We start from the raw sequence: 21,371 nt of genomic DNA, 5'->3' as shown, positions 1-21,371 counted from the left end.
ATCAAAAGTTGTAGTTGACATTTTCAGATGTTGGTTTCAGTAGCAAGTAGATACTCAGACATAAGAGTCAGCAGATCTGGCCTTGAGCTCCCAGCTCTGCCACTGACTTGCTGTATGACCTTTGGAAAATAACCAAATCTCTTTGGACTCTAGTTCCTTTACAATTAAGTTAAAGGTGATCATGCCCACTTAGTGATTTGGGGATGTGGACCTAACAAGGACAAAGCCTCCAAAGTAAAGCATAATCCAGCAAGATTGCTCATAGAAACCTCAAATTGGGCAATGACAGAGACACTTTAACTCAGACTTAACCCCTTTAAACCCTGTCTCTGACTTTTTCCCCTTGATGGATCTCTTTGGCAGATCCAGCAGGCCCATCCCATCCCTAGGTATGGAGAAAGAAGGTTAGTTCTTCCATTCAGTGAGCCTACTTTTTCTCCTGAAACTAGAATTTCAACGTCACCTAGGCCTAGTCCACGTAGTTTTATTCATTCAGTCACTCATTCACTCATTCATTCATTCATTCATTCATTCATTCATTCATTCATTCATTCATTGAAACTAGGTCTCCCTATCTAGCCCAGGGCCACTCACAGCCCTCACCCCACTGGCTGTTTGACTTGGGATCTTTGACCTGCTCCATTTCTGACCTGGGTGGGTTTGACCTTCCAACTCTGGAGGAGTCGTTATATTGATGCAAGACAATGCAGACACCTGATTGGCTTTAGCCCACTGGAGCCCAGAACTCCTGAGCTCAACTGATCCATCAGCCTGAGCCTCTCTAGTAGCAGGGATTGAAGGGATGCATCATCCCACCTGCCTTCATGTAGTTCCACATGGCTGTGCCCGAGGCTCAAGTTTTTGCCTAGTGCTTGGACCTACTGAACTCTTTCTTAGTTTCAAAGTGGGCACTGCCCTCCAAGCTGGGGTTCTGGGGAGAGCTGATATAATAATATTAGCTGATATTTATATTGTATTCAATTGTATATATAAAATTGCATGTGTGCATATATTATAATATTACATTATATACAGTACACATAATATTAGCTAAATTTATACTGTGCTCTATAGTTTGCAAAAATACTACATATTATTGCATATATACATATATTATAATATTACATATTATACATGCAATGTATTTATTACGTTAGCTCACATTTATACTGTGTGCTACATATAAACATATGTGTGTGTACACACACACACACACACACACACACACACACACACACACACAGAGTGTTTTTACGAACCACTTGTTCTTACTGAGTTGTTTCAGTCACATCTGACTCTCCATGACCCCGTTTGTGGTTTTCTTGGCTGAGGCAAAGAGGGTGAGGTGACTTGTCCGGAGTCACACAGCTGGATTTGAGGCTGGATTTGAATTCAAGTCTTCTTGACTCCAGGCCCAGCACTCTGTCCACTGTGCCACTTAGCTGTCCCTTTACAAACTAAAGAGTGTATATATTTGTATATATCTGTTTTGCATATATATGTATGTATATATATAGCATATATATATAGTATATATACAGAGCATATATATCTGTACATATAGTGTTTTTTCGGGGGTAGCTAGGTGACCAGGCCTAGAATCAGAAAGACCTGAATTCAAATTTGGCTTCAGACACTTACTAGCTGTGTGACCCTGGGCAAGTCACTTAATACTGTTTGCCTCAGTTTTCTCATCTGTAAAATGAGCTGGAGAAGGAAATAGCAAACCACTCCTATATCTTTGACAAGAAAACCACAAATGGGGTCATGAAGAGTTGGATAGAACTCAATGATAACAACAGCAATAACAATAACAAATGTGTTTTGCAAGTTATAGAGCTTAGCATAAATATCAGCTAATATATGTATTGCGTAATATGTGATATTATAAAATCTGCATATGTGTAACAATATATGTATATATACATGCATAAACACACACATAGATACATTTTAGTGTATTTATGTAAATATCTTGGGTTTAAATCCTGACTCTGCTCCTATCTGTGTGACTGTGGACACATTATTTCAATTCTTCATTCCTCAGCTTCCTCATTGTAAAAGGAGGACATCAGACTATGATGCCAGGATGGAATTATAAAAAAGCACTACTTCCTTGGGAAAGGACAGGAGCCAACCAAGGAATTTAATATGAGACTATATATACATAGTCTCATCCTGTGAGGTGAGTTCTACAGTATAATTAAGTTGAACTGACTTGTCTAGGGCCACTCTGTGTTAGCGATGGGATTTAAACTCAGGTCTTCTAGACTCCAACCTCATCACTCCCCCCACCATGACACCACCATCTCACATTAGAACCCCATCTATTTCTCCTGGGGCCTCAACATTTCACACCCTTCTGCTCTCCTGCTCTCTCTTTCAAAGTTACTAAGTCAATGGCTGATTGACTCCTCCCCCTTCCCCAGAGAAGCGGTCTTTTCCTGGAATCTTATCCTGGCATTAGAGCCCAATTTTTATTTATTTATTTACAAATGAAGAAACTGAGGACTGGAGAAATGAGGTCACTCATCTATAGATTCTGAATAGGCAGGAATAGCAAAGTATTCCCACCCACAATAAGAAAAGGGCTTTTATCTTACAATGGCCCCTGGAGGTTCTGAAAGTGAAATGCTCTCAAAATCCTTTAAAGAGTTATTATCATTGCTGCTGTTAGAACTTATGGGTGCATGTGATAAAAGTGCTGAAAAAGCATTCTGGAGCAACGAGCACTTTGTGGTTACCAGCCTGGGCTGTGTGGGGTGGACAGACTCTTGCTGTTTGGGAAAAATGCATTCAATACTCATTGGATTAAGAGTGCAGAAAAGCAAATGCACTCAAATCTTAAACACATCATAATTTTAAGCATCCGCAAGTGTTTAAAAAGTGTTAGTCGTATGAGCACATACGTTCATTCACTGGTTAAACATCATAACCTGTTTCTTCTCTAACCATGTGGGCAGGAGAACAGAGCATGTTTAAAATGTTAAACACACTGACATGTTTACAATGTGTTGTGAGAAGGTGTTTAACTTTTTCTGCTCCAAAACTAAACACATTGGAATTAGAGGGTTGGTTAATTCTGTCCCTGGTCACCAGAGATGTTCCCTACTGGGCCATGTAGTCATGGAATGGCAGACATAGAACCAAGGAGATAACTGGGCTCGCAGAAGGGGCAGGCAGGGCTCTGAGCCGCCTACTGCTAGGGCCTTGGGGTTAAATGAAATATGTGTTACTGAAAGCAAATCATAAAATGAATTAACCCTGAATTTATGAATTGCTAAGTCCCGCTCATGCTCAGGATTAGCAGCGATCACTATTTCCTGTTTCAGACTCTCTCTTCCGCCAGGACTTGGAGACCATGAGAGAACACAGGTATACTTTCTAACTGGAGATCTTTGCACTCACTCTGTGAGTGCAGGTCTGCACTGCCTCTCCCTAGGGGCCTTAGTCTCTGCTTTGTACTCTGGCTAGTATTATTATTACAAAGAATAAAGTCACTAAAGCTAGACTGGAGGGAAGGAAAGAGAAAGTCAGGGCAGTTAGAGGGCAAAAGAGGGATGCCCAGAGAGAAGGGAAAGGAGTTAGGAGAAATAGAGGAAGAGGAGGAAAAAAGGAGGGGGGGAGAGGGATAAAGAGAGGGAGGAGGAGGAGGAGAAGAATGAAGAAAAAGAAAAAAGGAGGAGGAAAGGAGAACAAAGGAGAAAGAAGGAAGAGGGAGAAGGAAGAAGGAAGAAGAAAGAAGGAAAAAGAAGGAAGAAGGAGAAAAAAGGGAAAAAAGGAGGAGGAAAAGGAGAAGAAAAAAGGGGAAAGAAGGAAGAGGGAGAAGAAAGAAGGAAGAAAGAAGGAAAAAGAAGGAAGAAAGAGAAAAAAGGAAGAAGATGGAGGAGGAGAAGAACAAAGAAGAAGAAGAAAAAAGAAAAAGAAGAAAAAGAAAGAAAGAAAGAAGAAAGAAAGAAAGAAGGAAAGAAAGATGGAGATGAGTCTGCTGAAGGTGCAATTGAGACAAATTTCTGGAGGTCCTTGGTTAGGATTCTCAAAGAAAGAAAGAAAGAAAGAAAGAAAGAAAGAAAGAAAGAAAGAAGGAAAGAGAAGGGAGAAGATAAAAAATGTTTCACAACTTTAAAAATTGAGACAGAGATAAGAGCTTCTCAAATGACAAGCATTCAACTCTAAGCAGAAAGGTCACAGTCAGACATGAATATCTTCATAAAGGAATTGTGGGGGTGAAGATATTCATCTCCTATAGTGACTCCTTTCAGGAAGTCAGGGTCCATAGTTTTGTTTTCTAGTTTGGGGCTATATTTCACTGCCTATGGAAGGTAATCACTTTCATCATCATCATCATCATCATCATCACATTTATGTAAAACTCTGTGGTTAACAGAATACATTTCTCACAACAACCTTGTGAGGCAGTTAATGCATTATCATGCCTCTTTTATAGATAAAGAAACTGAGATTCACAGAAATTAAATGATGTACTTTCAACAATCACACAACTGTTTTTTTTTTTTGGTGAGGCTACTGGGGTTAAGTGATTTGCCCAGGGTCACACAGCTAGTAAATGTCAAGTGTCTGAGGCTGGATTTGAACTCAGGTCCTCCCAACTCCAGGGCCAGTGCTCTGTGCCACCCAGCTACCCCTACACAAATGTTAATGTAAGAACTGGGTGGCAATAATTTGGAATCTGGAATTGGATTTGAAGTCTCTCCTTGCTTCTAACTACCTCTAAGTGACTGTGGGGACACATCTCTTCACCTCAAATGAGACCACATTTGTAAAGTTCTTAGCACAGTGCCTGGAACCCAGCAGGTGCTTAATAAATGCTTGTCCCTTCCTTTCCTCCTTGGGCTCCATTTTCTTCATCTGTAAAGCGAGAGGCATCAGATTAGATGTCCTACAAGGTCCCTTATGGCTTCAAAGCTATGCTCTTATGATCTCTAGATCCTATGATCTTACTACATCCACATTCAATAACTCTATGAAATCCTGCATTGCAAGTAAAATCACATTCTGGATTGTAGAAACCTGGAATGTTCATTCGAAGCATGGAGATGAGTCTGCTGAAGGTGGAATTAGTTGGTCAAAATTAATTAGGACAAATTTCTGGAGCTCCTTGGTTAGGGCTTTCAAAGCCAGTGATCTATAGGGCTGTAATAGCTGCTTGAGAGGGCCAGGTGACTCCTGCACTTGAACACAGACTCACATACTTATTAGCTGTGTGACCTTGGGCGAGTCACTTCACCTCTCTCCACCTCAGTTTTCTCACCTGTAAATTGGGGATTATAATAGCACCTACCTCTGAGGGTTGTTGTGAGAATCCAATAAGATACTGTTTGTAAAAAGTGCTTGGCAGTAGTGGGTGGTATATAAATGCTTATTCCCTTCTCCTTCTTCACCATCTGAAAAAGGACCTTGAGCAAAACCCCGTTTTAAGATATAACCATAGGAACTCAGGAGAAACAGTCTATTAATAAGGAAGCAGTGTGCGCAATAGAAAGACCCTGGGGTCTGGAGTGGGAGGATTTGGGTTCAAATCCTGTAATGAGTACTTATTTGATTAGGGCCTCAGTTTCCTTCTCTGTGAAAAGGAAGGCATTGGACTAGAGAATCACTAAGATTTCTTCCAACTCTAATCCTATAACTTCCTAGGCCCACATTGGCAATAACGCCAATACTGCACTCCTAATCCCCTGGTTTCTTGGGTATGAGCATCTATGCCATTTATGAAAGTCTAGGAAAGGCCTATTAGAGAGAAAGAAACCCTGTGGAGAAGTCTGCTTCCAAATCAGGGATCCTGGGGGTATGTCTCACTGCTAGATATTTGTGAATTCCAAAGGAACAACCCCAAAGAAAGACCCAGTCGATATCTGGGAATTGTCAGACCTTAGGGTTGGCACCCAATTTCTCAGGTCTGCTGACTCTTCACTGTTGTATCTATCATCATATCTTAGCACTCTTGGGAGACACTTGCCATCAGTAAAAAGGACTCCAAGTCCTCTGATTTCTGGTCCCAAAGTCCTCTCGTACCCATTATGCAAAGTATTGAGTGACCCCAAGGCTCATCTGCCGGACAGCTTCTGTCCTCCACTCACAGCCTGCTGTTCTTTCCAGTAACTTGCAGAGTTAGCATCACCCATCCCTTTGCACAGTTGGCAGGGACAAAGTAGAACAGGAGAAGTAGTCAGGAACAGGCAACATTCATTCCACTCCACTCCATTTTGCAAGTGTTTATTGAGCATCAATTGCGTGACCGGCACCAGCTATCTTTGGAAGGGGGAGAAGAATAAGCATTTATGTGGCATCTACCATGTACCAGGCACTGTGCTAAGTGCTTTACTAATATTATCTCCTTTGATCCTCACAATAATCTTGCAGAGTAGATACTATTACTATTGCCCTATTGTAGTTGAGGAAACTGAGGCAAACAGGTTAAGTGATTTGCCTAGGATCACGCAGCTAATAAGTGTCTGAGCCTGGATTTGAACTCTGGTCTTCCTGACTCCAGGCCCAGGATTCTCTCCACTGCGCCACCTCAATGCCCCAAGTGGACCACACTTGATTAAGAACCCAGAACTCTAGACCCTGAAGACTTGTATCTGTGGTTGTTCAGTTGTTTCAGTCATGTCCAACTCTTTGTGATCCTACTTGGATTTTTCTTGGCAAAGATACTGGAATGGTTTGCCATTTCTTTCGCCAACTCCTTTTACAGATGAGAAACTGAAGCAAATGATGTTAAGTGACTTACCCAGAGTCACACATCTGAGGCCACATTTGAACTCAGGTCTTCCTGACTCTAGGCCCAGCACTCTATCCACTGCACTACCTAGCTGCCCCTGACTTATCTCTGATCCTTTATATTTTTATAAGATAATGGCATCTACACTTGTTCCTGGCATATATTAATAATGTTAAATATTATTTGTATTTCAAGCATATCCCTTTCCTTTCCCCAACTAGCTCCCTGAAGCGAAGATTCAAGACTATATATACTATGACTTACAAGACTGTGTTTTTTCTTAGTACCTACGCACATAGCTGAGCACATGAATGAATGAACAAATCAATTAATTGATTAACAAATGAATAAATGAATTTCTGGTGCCCCACTTTGGAAGTCTGAAATAAATCAATGCCCATTTTCCTATGTGTTATGGTAAGTTTGGGTAGGTTAACTAGTTTCTTAAGGTCTTTTGTCCTAATAGAATAGGATATGGATGGGAAATGTTTGACACTGGAGAGCCCAAAATAGATGGGATAACCACAGGATATTTTTAGACTTGGAAGGGACCATCCTTTTATTTTATTTTATTATTTTATTTTAGTTACAAGTGAGGATACTGAGGCTCAAAGACTCAGCAGCCCCTTGCAGTCTTCAGGAGAAGACATGCCATTGAATACCTTTAACCATTCAGCAAGAAGGAACTTCCTCATCCAGATAACCGTATTTGGGAGGACACAGGGAATGCATACCCTATTTTTGTTTGACTCCTCCTCTTCCAAGTAGCAAAGTCTGGAAGTCACTCTCCTCATAACTGGGACTATGAGTCACATCAGGATATCAGTTAAAGCATATGGCAATCACTTCATCCCCAGTGAGTCATACTGCAGGAATATTTATTAAAGGAATGCTTTAGTCTCTGACTGTCATAGGAGATCTTGGTCCAAGCCAAGCCAACAGGCATTAATTAAGCACTTACTATATGTAAGGAATTATATTAGGTTCTAGAGACAAAGGGGTGTACAGGGTGGTCAGAGAGGATTAGCCCCTCTGGTGTGAGGGCTTACTGAGCCCTTTCCAGGGTTGCTCATCCACCTTCGGTGTTCACCTTCACCCGACTCTCACCTGTGGCTCCAAGAAGTTGTATCGTGTACAGCAGCCACACCTCCTAAAAACTATCTCAGCAGATGGGCTAAATCAGATTGAGGGTAACTGATAGGTCTCAAACCTGTCAGTGAGTTAGTGGGGTGTTTACCCCAGGCATGTGAAGACTTCCCCTGGAGGACTGGTGGATGAGAGCAATTTATTCCAACAACCATGAAGACAGCTGGAGCAGGTGCTGTGGGGAGCTGTGGTCAGGCAGCAAAGACACCAAGGTTGTCCACTGCATCCTGAACTGTGGCTAGTCACCCTACTTTTGTCTTGCCACTGTTCTTTGATGACTCTGGCAGAGAGTGAGGCTGCTGACTTGGACCGACTTTGCCTCACTTAAATTCAATTCACATTCAATATCATCCTGTGATGTCACTGGTCCTCTTCAGAAATGAAGGACAAACAACAAAAGACAAAGAACAAATACGGAACTATCCCTGCCCTCGAGAAGTTTCCATTCTACTGGGTGGTTCCTCACTCAGCATTAGGAGTCTGTGTTCAAGTGCAGAAGTCACCTAGCTTTCTCAGGCAGCTGTTACAGTCTGATGGGGGTTGGAGGGGTGGGTGGGTCACTGGGTTCAAGAGCCCTAACCAAGGACCTCAAGAAATTTGTCACAACAACTTGGGACTTTATTGGAATTTGTCCCTAATTCCATCTTCAGCAGACTCATCTCCATACTCTAAGTGAACACTCCAGGTTTCTACAATTCAGAATTGATTTTATTCACAATGCAAGATTTCATAGGGTAAAACAGGGATTATTTTTGAGTGCTCAGGAGCATACCATGACAAATTGGCGGGATTGGGCAAAAAAAGGAGGCAGAGAGTACTATGAATCAGGAAGGTCTTTAGACCATCTATAAACATGAATTTAGCTACTGGGGCTCTAGCTGTGAGCTTCCTTTCTAATGATCAATGATCAGATATTCTACTGAGTAAATAAATCATATCTGTCTTTACCTTCTCACTGTAAATGAAGCCAGAAGGCAAAAGGATGCTGCTTTAGCTGGTTTTATTGTGTATCAAAAGGCATCACAGGACTTTGGCTATCTCATGTTGCAGTGCTCATGTTGGGTATTTATAAAAAGACCTTCAGGAAGATAAGGGTAGCTTATGCTTCAACGTCAGTTATAGATGATGAAGTGGTAGAGAAACAAAGAACTCATTGAGATCCTTCAAATTAAATCAGAACATGTTTTTATTCAATGGTGCAAAAATAATCTTGACTGGGTAGAAAACTGGGCCAAATCTACTCACTAAAGTGAAATTTAATTAGAATAAATGTAAAGTCTTATACTTGGGTACAAGCAATCAATTTCACAATACATTAAAGGGGCAGTGTGGCAGTTTAAATAAGTTTTCCTAAATAATATTGAGAGATTTTAGTGGATTACAAGTTCAGAAAGGGTTAGTGGTGTGACATGGTAGTCAGAAAAGCAAATTCAGTTTTGGGATGCACTAAAAGTGAAATTTTCCAGGAAAAAGGAGGTGATAGTTACAATGTACACTGTGGTCACACTGGAACTAGAACACTGTGTTAAGTTCTGGGCTCCACTTTAAGAAGGGCAACGATAAGGTAAAAGGTGTCCAGAGAAGGTCAACCAGGATGGTGAGAATTCTTGAATTCATGCCATATGAGGACTTGTGGAAAGAGTTGGGATGTTTAGCTTGGAGAAGAGAAGGCTCAAGGAGGAAATGACATGATGCTTAAATATTTGAGAGGTTTTCACATGGAAGAGGCTTTAAACTTGTTCTATTTGTCACCAGAGAGCAGAATCAGGAGGAATGGCTAGAGCTTACAAAGAGGTGAATTTAAGCATGATACAAGGAAAAATTGATTGTAGTCAGTCAGTAAGTTAGCTAACAAGCATTTATTAAGCATCATAGTGTAGTGGAAGGACTGATGGGCCTGGAGTCAGAGGAGATAGTTGTCACTTAATCTCTCTAAGCCTCAGTTTCCACATCTGCAAAATGAGGATAAAAATATCTATAGGTATTTTCACCTACAAGGCTGCTGGGGGAATGAAATAAGATGATGTATGACATGAAGTAGGTGTGTGGAGAAACACCTTTTCTCTCCCTACATTAGACTCCCATTCTGAGGACTGTTCTTTTCTTTTTTATTGGAGGATGTGCTAAAATATTTGACCCTGGGATTTGAATGGGGGGAGGAGGTGGAGAGGAGAAGAAGAAGAAGGAGTAAGAAGAAGAAGTGGAGGAGGAAGATGAAGAGAAAGAGGAAGAGGAGGAGAAGGGGTAGAAACAGGATGAAAAAAAGGAGGAAGAGGAAAAAGAGAAGGAAGAAAAGAATGAGGAGGAAGCATGTCTTCATTTCAGCCATCTTTCCCTAGAAGGGCTGTCCTGGCACTGACTTATCAGTGTCTTCAGTCCTTGAGGATAAAGTAGCTACCCATGGTGAAGGAAACTCACTTTGTTAGGCAGGGATCTCCCAAGAGAGAGAGGGCTCCTCAAACTGCCCCCAACCAGGAAAAGAAAACAATCCTCATCCAAGCCCCCCAAGCCAAACAGCTTGCAGCTGGCCAACTCTCTAAAACAAATAAACCAGTCCCTTGTGATAAACAGAAACCGGATAAGTCTCTCTCAGTGCCTCTTGTTCCTGTATCTTTGTTTTGTCGCCCAATCCAAGGCAGAGGAATGATGAGTGGGGGGGGGGGAAATGTATAAACACATCTGGACATGTCTCAGCAGCTTCAGGATGGAGGTGTTTGGAGGGAAGAGAGGAAGGGATGCAACGCAGAAAATTCACAGGCAAACATTCAAGATGCTTCTTGCCTCTGCCGCTATGCTCCATGGGCCATGCTTTGCTGGCCTATGCCTTCCAGTTGGTACTTTCAGGGAAATGTCTCAATATGTTTGAATTCTCCATGTCTGGCACAAGTAAGTTAACTATTTCCTTGAAGGGTGAAGACAGATTCAAAAGAAGGGAAAATGAATTAGTTTATTGCTAGTTGAGGAAGCCAAAGGAAAACACTTTTGGAGTACTTTTCCTATAACCTTGATCAATTAACCAACCAACAAGAATTGATTTAATTCCTATCATGCACCAAACACTGTCTGAGGTGCTGGTGATACAAAGACAAAAATGAACAGTTGCTGTCATCAAGGAATTTACCTTCTACCAGGGAAGACGGAATCTATAACATATATGCATATGTCTACACAAGATGAATGGAAGGTAATTGTGAGGGGAAGAGATGAGCACGTTAAGGCTGGTATTACCAAGATGCTGATTACTTTAAATATGTTATTCCCAATCAGACTAGATTTTAGGATGCTAGCAAATCCCTTAGCCTAGTTGGCCACAGAATCACAGCTTTTTTTTCTGCCTAGATTTATGCTCAGTTTTGTGTGTTGTCTTCTCCCGTTAGATTGTAAACTCCTTGAAGGTTGGGACTATTTTTTTTTTCTGCTAGGCAATTGGGTTTAAGTGATTTGCTCGGGGTCACACAGCTAGTAAGTGTCAAGTGTTTGGTCTGAGGCTGGATTTGAACTCAGGTCCTCCTGAATCCAGGGCCAGTGCTCTATCCTCTGCACCACCTAAATGCCCCCGGGACTATTTTTTAAAACTTATGTTTGTGTTCCCAGTGCTTAGCGCATAGTAGGTATTTAATATGCGTTTATTGACTGAGTGACCTAGATATATATAGGTCTTGCTTTCATCCACTGCTTCAATGTAATCTTTGGATTCAAGCTCACAGCCTTCAGTCTTAATCTTTTCTTCACTTACATTAATAATTTTCTACCTAACAAGTCCAAATGACATTTTGATTTTATGGGAGAAAGATTTCATGAGATTAGAGAGATGTTTAATGCCTTTTTTCAACTGAGCCATATAACTTCATGCAAACTCTCTCTGTAATATATATACATATATATGTATACAAACATACCTTATTAATCACTTGATATACATATATATGTATGTATATCAAGTGATTAATAGGATGTTTTGCTTCCTCTCCTTTTAAAATTTGGAAGCCATACTTAGTTCTATTCAGAAAACATGACAATATATTTAAAGCACGGCATAATAATAATAATAATAATAATAATAATAATAATAATAATAATTTATATAGTGCTTGCCTTGTGCTACATGCTTTACGAATATTAACTCATTTGATCCTCACAATAACCTTAGGTGGTAGGTGCTATTATGGTTCTCATTTTACAGTCAAGGACACTGAGGCAAACAGAGGTTAAGTGACTTGTCCAAGGTCATACAGCTGGTGAATGTCTCAGGTCTTCCTGACTCCAGGCCCAGGGCTCTATCTACTGAACCACAGCTGCATAAATATAATGGACTGAAATTGTCTCCCTGAGAAATAACTGTATTTTATATCGATTGTTCTTGTTATAATACGGCTTGTGGTGTGTTTTAAATACAGAACAGACTTCAAGGTAGATATCAAGTACTCTGACATTCTCCCTATATTTGAGCCTATTTTATAGATTGGCAGCATGCAAAAAGAAGTCAAAGGCTTTGTGATAAGCAACAAAAGATTGCAGCACTTTCAGGTAATTTGTTTAATAGTTACAAAATTGAGAATAAGTTTAAATTCCTAGAGCTTTTTGGGTTCCCATGTGCCTTCTTCAGAAAAATATATTGTTTTCTCGTATTTAACTGATTTCTTTCCTTCTCAAGCCTCTGTGTAGTAAAGGTCTTGACTGATGTTCAATTGATTATTTTTTTTGTGCTACTTTGACCCCTTTTAAATTACCTTAACCCTTTAACTTTTGCTTTCATTTGCTGATTAAGAGAATATAGAATTTTTGAAACATCTTCCTCCCCCCTTCAGATTCCTTTCTGAATATTTCTTTTTTATTGTCTTTATTTGGGCTATATAGTGTCCAAGTTTTCTTCTGCACATACTAACTAGATATTGGGGTACTTTTCCAATGCCTTACCACAAATATTCAGTAGCTTTCCCACGCTGCTTCTGCCATGGTGGTTTTTGATGCTAATTCCTCGGTAGTTCCACCTTTCCTTTCATGTTTCTGTGACAACAGCTACTACACATACTCAGGTGGGCAGGTATTGAAGTGGTTTTTATACTTTCTGTAAATAGTTTTTATATTTTATGGGAAAAAAACCATGTTGGTTCATGATGATTATAACCAGAGGTATTCTGATAAATGTTTAACAACTGGCTCTCCAGAAAAAAGTGTACATATGACACACTTTTAAGTTTAATCTACATTATTAATATTTTCTCTATCACTTTAAGTTTAGAAATTAATAAAACAATAAATCAAGCCCTGATTTGTAGCATTTGCCGATTTTTGAGATGTAAATGTTCACAAAGAAAATTTAATAATTGTCTCTCAAGAACCAGTACAAACAGACTCTAACACACCCTTGGCCCACCCCATCCTCCAAATCATTCTGTTTCAGTATAATTGGTCTGCTAGTTTGATTTATGACTTCAAATTCAAATAGGACTTTTTGGCATTCCACTCTAAGTATGCCCATCTCCTTTTCAAAATCGCTTGGGATGTTGGTGTTATTTTTGTCATCAGTTTCATTATTAGGTACAATTTCTGAAGTCTACATTAAATGCAGACTTTCAATGACCTCAAGGTCTTCAACTTTTCCCTCTTCAGATTGGAGTGGATCTTCCATTTCATCTCTAATTCTCCACTTCATCTGCTAATTTAGGCACAAAGATAAAATTGATTGCCCTACACCAACCTGCAATACAGTTATGTGATTTGGAGCTGATGGTACCATTTAAAAGGAATGGTATGGAGCCTTTTCATTGGCTGGTGAGATCTCTTTCTAGTTTGTTATGATAACTTTGGGACATAATGAAAGTATTCATATTTTCGGTCCATTTCAGGAACCGCTGTAATTTTCTTGCTTGAGTAATCAGCAAAATTTGTTGTGAAGTTTTTCCAGAAAGTGAGGCTATTAACATTTCTACTTAGTCCTGATGTAGCTCACTTTCATGTGGCATCTGGACACAGAGGAACGTTATTTGCTCCATGGTTCTCTGATTCTTCAAAATCATCACGACAGTTTCAAGTAGAGCCAACCTGCAATCCTATCCAGCCCTGTGAATTTCTTAGATTCGTATCAGTAGTTTGATCACACTGGCCAGTGTGCTAACTCAACCATTGGTATTGTGATACACCAGATTGCTAGATTATTTGGCAAGCATTTCAAGGGCACCCATTCCTCACTCTGCATCTCCCTGACTGACAGTCCCATTCTCTGCCAATATCCTCCACCTGCAACGTGGACTATAGGTTGGGCTTTGAAGAAGTTATCATGATCATCATCATGATCATCATCATCATCGTTGGTATTATTGGCAGTGTACTGTAATGAATGGAGTTCTGGACTTAGACTCAGGAAGACCTGACTTCAAATCTTGTCTTTTACATTTGCCAGATATCTGACCATGGGCAAGTCTGCTTCTCCGAGCCTCAGTTATTTAAGATATAGGACCTGTAATCCCTACCTCGTGGGGTTTTGTCTGATTTAAATGAGATAGTATATGTAGAATGCTTTGCAAACTTTAAAATATATAAAATATATAACAAATATATAAAAGTATATCATTATTACTATTAATAATCTTATTGGTAACTAATACATGTGATAAAAATAATGAACCCAAGTGTATATATTATACTTAGAATCACTCAGAAAAGTGAATTTTTTTTATCTAGGTTGTTGAAATGTTCCTGATTCCTCCTTTTTTTTAATTTTTTAGGCAATTGGGTTTAAGTGATTTGCTCAGGGTCACACAGCTAGTAAGTGTCAAGTGTTTGGTCTGAGGTTGGACTTGAACTCAGGCCCTCCTGACTTCAGGACCAGTGCTGTATCCCCTGCACCACCTAGCTGCCCTCCTTTCTTTGTTTTGATAATTCGCTAGCCATTTAGATGAAAACTATTTTTTTTCCAGAGGATGCCATGGAAGATACAGATTGTAAAAGAAGCTGCCAAAATGTGAGAATTTGTTACTCATGACCAGTTTGTCTAGAAAGAATTCTAAAATATCCAACTTAATGGGTTTGGACAAAGCATAAGACCTGATCTGGAAGGAGCAATTTTTTAAAAAAGTCTTATTTTTATTGATAACTTTTGTTTTTACACTACATTCATTTCTAAATATATTCCTCCCCTCCTGCTACTCAGCAAGTTATTCCTTGTTAAAAACATAACAAGGGGGAAAAAGCAGTACAGTAAAACTAACCAATGTGTTGGTTGTGTCTGACAGTGTATGAAATATGGAAGCAGTTATGAGTACATCATGGAAAATTTTGGTTTGATTGTTTGGGCTCTTTAGCCATAACAAATAAGATTTTCCTGAACTTCCCACTCATTTTTGGCAGATTGCACTTTTTAGGTTGTCCTGGATTTCCCTAACTTTGCTTTGTATTTCTAGCTCTTCCTCCTAAAAAAATTCAAAACCTTCAGCCTCCCAAGTCAGTTCATTCCCAAGCTTATTTGAATCCTGGACTGATAAGCTGACTCTCAGATTCAGCAGTCTAGATACGTGTGAGGGTGTCCCAATGACAGATTGTTCTCTAAGCCTTTCTTATTCCACAGAACCACAGGACCAAGAAAGATCAGAGCCAGAAGGAACATTCAGAGAAAAAGAGAAAAAGGCTTGGACTGTCCAGGGAAAAGTTTTACCAGCATCCGCAGGAAAGATCCCTAGTTGTGTGGTTTCAAGCACCATTAGTGGGACTTCAAATATTTTTCATTTTCCTTAAAGGAAAAGTCAGAAAATGAGTTTCTTTGGTCTGAAAAGGATTTTCTGGGCCATCTTATCCATTCCTCTGATTCCAGATAATTATAGTAATAAATGAAATTTAGGTAGCTCACATTTATGTGTGTATATATATATATATGTGTGTGTGTGTGTGTGTGTGTGTGTGTGTGTGTGTGTATACACACACACATATGGCTTTTTGTTATATAAAGTTTGCAAAGAGCTTTACCAACATTATTTTGTTTTGAACAACTCCATGACATTGGTAGCATAGGTATTATTATCCCTATTTTAGAGATGAGGAAACTGACACTCTGAGACATTAAATGCATTGCTTACAATTACTCAGAATGTTCTGAGCATATGCATATTGTCCTTGGTTACTGACTTCATTCTCCTTCCCAGGCACATATATAATTCTTAATAATCCTCTGGAAAAGAGTGGAGTTATGCTGAAAACAGCACAAAACTCTTTTTTTTTTATCACAGTCTTGAATTAATTACCAGGTGAGACTATGAAGTAATGAGGCTGATTTTTTGAAATGAACAGCTGATTTTGTCTTTGATTCTGCAGGGTTTTTTTTTTTTGTCATATGGCTCTCTTTCCCACCAGCATGGATTGAAACTCTTCTATGATGTCCTGTCCCATCTCATCCCATCCCATCCCATCCCATCCTATCCTATCCCATCCCATCTCCTTCCATCCATCCCATTAAATATAACAAACATCCATTAAGTGCCTAATATATGCCAGACACTGTACTAGGTGCTAGAGAGTCAAAGATAAAAAGAAAAACAATTCCTGCCCTCAAGAAGCCTTTTTAGTACTGGAATCACATGCCAAGCTTATCTCTGCCTTTCTCTAAGTTCTCCTTACTAACATACTGGAAACCTTCTTCTGGTTCCTTTAATATTTTAGAAGTACCAATATAGCACTTGGACTGTACATCTGCTGTTACTCATTCACACTCTATGACTTCCCACCTCCTTTCCCCATCAGATATGCCTTTGACGATATGTGTTTTTTGCTACTTAACACTCACCATCACTACCAATATGCCATATCTTGCTTATACCTATCATCTGTCTATTCATTACTCTTTGGATTAGGTATAATTTGCTTCCTCACATTTATGGTGTTTCCTGATTTGACCAGAAGTTTGGTATCACTGCTGTCCATCATCAGTGCCTGTCTATGGCACATATGCCTCTGTGTGTATGTACGTGTGTGTGTGTATGTGTAGCTATCGTCAGTGCTTGTCTAAGGCATATATGCCTTTTTGTGTATATATGTATGTGTATGTGTGTATGTATGTAGTCTAAGGGAGATACACACATATATATGCACATGCATACATATATTGATGCAAAAATATATACACATTCATGTATAAATGTAACATATGCATATATGTATCTTGTAGGTATAAGATACAAGAGGCAATGCAGTGAAGTGGATAAAGGGTTGGCCTCAGAGTTAGGAAAACTTGATTTCAAGCTCTGTCTTTGATATATACAGGCTGTGTGATCCTAAGCAAGTCATTTAACTGAACTGCTAAGACTATAAGTAGCAGAACAACTGCTGATTTGCATTGATAGAGTTTCCTAACCAGGATTTCCCTACATTGAGAAATCATAGTTCTGATACTCTCCCTCCCTTCATAAATGCATAAAAGCGCACATACACACTCATATGGAGGGAGAAAGAGAGAAAGAGAGAGAGAGAGAGAGAGAGAGAGAGAGAGAGAGAGAGAGAGAGAGAGAGAGAGAGGATATAACTATTTGTATCTATAAATATATAGATAGATGATAGATTAATTTATGGTCATTCCCAACCAGTTTTATGTCCTAGCCTAGGTGATTCAGGAAAGTCTCTAGGTCCTTGTTTTCTGAGGTTAATTGGTACCATAAAATAGCCACTTTGTTAAATCCATTTAAAAGAAGGACCAACTGTATATAATAAATAGTAAAGAAGAAAGAAGAAAGTTTATTGATATTTCTTCTTGAAAAGTAAAAATAAAGATTATAAAAATAAACATATATTATCTTCTATTTTTAAAATTTTAGGTTATATTTAAAACTAGGATTAAGTCTTAAAATTAATACAGAAGGAAACAAACGCTCAGTTTTAGAGGTAACATTTTCCCACAAAATTCTACGCAAGCTTGGGATGACACTTTTCACCTCACTTTGACTCCTGCAATATAATCATGAAGAGGTTCATTGTTGCAAAAATGCCGTGTGTGTGTGTGTGTGTGTGTGTGTGTGTGTGTGTGTGTGTGTGTGTGAAAATGCCTCATTGTTGTAAAAATGTCAAAGCCTTCATCAGTTTCCCCAAAGGGCTTCTCTTAATCCTTTAATATTCAGATTATTCTCTTTCAAATTACCTTCAGGGGATTAAGAAGAAACTTCCCAATAACTGACCAAGAATACCAAACACACCAAAACGGCCAAAAATCCCTGCCCTAATGATCAGGGATAGATGCTTGTATTAAATGGGGAAGGGATGCTTGACTAGGGGCTAATTGTATAAATTATGTTTGTCACTGAATATTTTCATATTGTGACAATTATTGCTAATAGGACTTACCTCCCAGGGTTGTTAGGAGATTAAAAATGAGATAACATCTACAAAGTGCTTTGCAAACCTTAAAGTGCTATAGAAGTGTTAGTTATCATTATGATCATCATCACTATATTTATACTGTTGGCTTCCATAGGAGATTGTAGGAAAAGAAAGAAGGAAGTGAGCCAAATAACAAGAAGAGACTTATTAGACACAAATATGTTTATGTGTGTGAAATCATACTATACATACTTCTATTTATCAGGTTTTTTTCCCTGGGTATAGATAGTGTCTTCCTTCATATGTCCTTTGTAGTTAATTTGGGTATTTATAATAATCAAAATGACTTATTTGCTCAAAGTTATTCTTAAAACAAAATTCTCTTACTGTATGCAGTGTTCTCTTGTGCGGAGGAGGGAAGAAAAAAAGAAATTTACATGACAATTTGACTGTATATTTAAAAGCATTTTAAATTAATATATTTCTTTTTTTTTTTTTTAATGAGGCAGCTGGGGTTAAATGACTTACCCAGAGTCACATAGCCAGTGAGTGTTATGTATCTGAGGCCAGATTTGAACTCAGGTCTTCCTGGCTCCAGGGTTGGTGCTCTATCCACTGCACCACCTAGCTACCCCCAAACATTTCTTAGAGGAAACACAAATCACTCTTCAATGTGGGAAAACTAAAGGGATGTGGAGGAGAAGAGACTTAACCCTTGTCAGAATGATAGAGAATGGAGAAGTATTAGAAAGAGCAGAAAGGGAAGGCAAAGGGCAGTTGTATAGTTTGAGGTTCTTCCTGAAGAGGAGAAAGCTAGATGCTCTGAGGAGGAAACAGTTGCTTATCCTCCCACAAATGGCATCACAGAGTCACAGATGTTGTCAGGTAAAAGATCATCCAGTAAGGGGCAGAGGGAGAAGAGTAGTAATAGTTGGCGACTCCTCACATACAGGTATCGAGGCAACTATTTGTTGACTTGATATCAACAGCAGAGAATAGTTGGCCCAAGTCTTCCTTGGGCTTGTATCCAAGACATAATGGAATACTTCACTAGACATAAAAAAATGACAACTACCCCCTTTCAGTGATTCACATGGACACAATTGACGCTTCCAGAAAGAACCTAAAAAGTATTTATTGCAAATGATTATGAAGACCTGGCAGCAAACTCAAGACCATAGGGGTACTTTACTTTTATTTTCCCCACTATTACTCATTGAAGGCCAAAGAGAAAAATTAATTTGGGAAGAGAACAGCTGGCTAAGAACATGGTGTCTGAGAATGGGATTTGGATTTCTGGATCATGGCTTACAATATAGGATTGACAGATTCCTGGCCAGAGATGGAGTATACCTAACAAAGGCTAACAAGAATGTATTTGCCAGGTGTTTTGCAAATCTAATAAAAGGGGCTTTAAACTGAAAAGACCGGGGGAGGGAGGAGGTTGCTTATTTATATTCCCTAAGTTAGCTATTATAGAGAATATTTGATCTTCACAAAAACCTGGTGAGGTAAGTAGGGTAGTAATTATTATCTCCATTTCTACAGAAGAGAAAACTAAGGGATTTAATGACTTTAGATCATAGGATTTAGAGCCAAAAGGGACTTTAGATATCCAGTACAAGCCCTTTATTTTATAGGTCAGGAAATGATGGTCAGAGAAATTAGGTGATTCTCTGAGGTCACTGTCATTTTCCAGGAAAAAACCCCCACAATCTGAAATAATTCTAGAAAGAAATTCATTAGGTCATTTGGTAGAGGAGAGTGAGCAAGAAAGAAGGTGTGGCTCCCTCTAGTCCAGGCTCTAGAAGGTTTACGTTATATATGATTTAGACAGTGGTGCTCACGCATGAACCACGTGTATATAGTTAAGCACAGTTGCTAAGAAGGCAACTTGAAAAAAAGGTAGATTGAGATAGATATGAGTAACTGTAAACATTTAATAAAACACAAGGGTGTTTTGGCTTTTAGTTTGGTGACCAAAACAAGAATGCTTTGGGTGGATCCAGGATCTGGGGAAACCCAAAGTACCTTGTAGCCACCTCCAGCATTTTTAGAGAATCACTGGGGTCAAGCGACATTCTGTGTGCAGACAACTTTTAACCACAGAGAGTTGGATTTCAACAGCATACAATTTTTCTTGAACAATATAATAAATCATTTCCCTTACATTACTCATGCATCCAGTTAGTGAAAGAGCTTGAATCCAGGATGTCTGACTTAGAACTGAGGACTCTTTCTAAAATATTACAATGTGTGCCAAAGTCACGCAACTTGTAAGTGCTGAGTTAGAACTTATACCCAATCCTTATGACTCCTGAGTCTGTTGAACTTTCTCCTATTCTTCATTGTATTATTTTCCACCACTTCCCCATCCAATACCATCTTTCCTAGGTAGACTGCTTCCCCTGCATGTGATATGCATTCCTGTCTTGGAGTCTTCAGTTACTCAGGTACATGACAGGTACAGGACACCCATACTCCCCCCTTCTTATTTTCTCTCTCTCTAGGTGGCTCACTGAACCCAATATACACTCATGATGGCAGGTCCAGGAGCTTACCTGGGATGAGGGGAAAGGTACAAGCACTGACCATGGCCACCACATAGCTACATTTCACGCTTAGGCTGCTAGGGTTAAACTTGGCATAGGGAGACATGCTCCTACATCATACTGCAGATTCCGAACCCCTAACAGGGTGTTTCCCATTTACACAAATCAGTCACAGTGACTGTTAACACAGTTGACCGTTAAATGAGAAAGCAAAATAAAATAATCATAGCATAACATTTATGTGATAGAAAAACCCAAACAGGAATAATTAAAGCCTGACAGTCCAGCCATAGACCTGCATCATACTCTCCATTCCACACGCAGTGTCTGGGAGGTGAGGAGAGGGCACTATGGTTTACAGAAGTCAAGTAGTGAGGCAAATGAGTAGGGAAGCCTTCCTGGCTAGGGCAACTCAGGACTCGACTGCAGGCTTTGAGGTGCTAGGCTTCTTTAGGGAATGGTCAGTCACACGTGTTACCAGCTAGCAGGACCACTCCTCAATGGGGTCTTTCCATTCTCCTGCTAGAGGAGGACACTTCTCTCCAGCTCAGGCCACAGAAGCTGGGTTAAACTCTTTTAGGAAAATAGTAGCATTATACCCATTCAGTGACAAGGACTGGTCTTAGGGCTAT

The 21,371-nt window shown here is 39.5% G+C and overlaps 1 pseudogene; it reads right to left on the bottom strand.

Moving 5' to 3' along the window:
- Positions 1-20,845, bottom strand: part of LOC144455678 (LYR motif-containing protein 1 pseudogene) — a 65,402-nt pseudogene extending 44,557 nt beyond the window's left edge.
- Positions 20,846-21,371: the final 526 nt, after the last annotated feature.

The sequence above is a fragment of the Phascolarctos cinereus genome, unplaced genomic scaffold (genome assembly GCF_003287225.1).
Source record: "Phascolarctos cinereus isolate Bilbo 61053 unplaced genomic scaffold, phaCin_HiC Scaffold_2;HRSCAF=192, whole genome shotgun sequence".
NCBI lineage: Eukaryota > Metazoa > Chordata > Mammalia > Diprotodontia > Phascolarctidae > Phascolarctos > Phascolarctos cinereus.
Note: the sequence above shows the minus strand (reverse complement) of the source record. Positions and strands in the feature narration are given on the sequence as shown.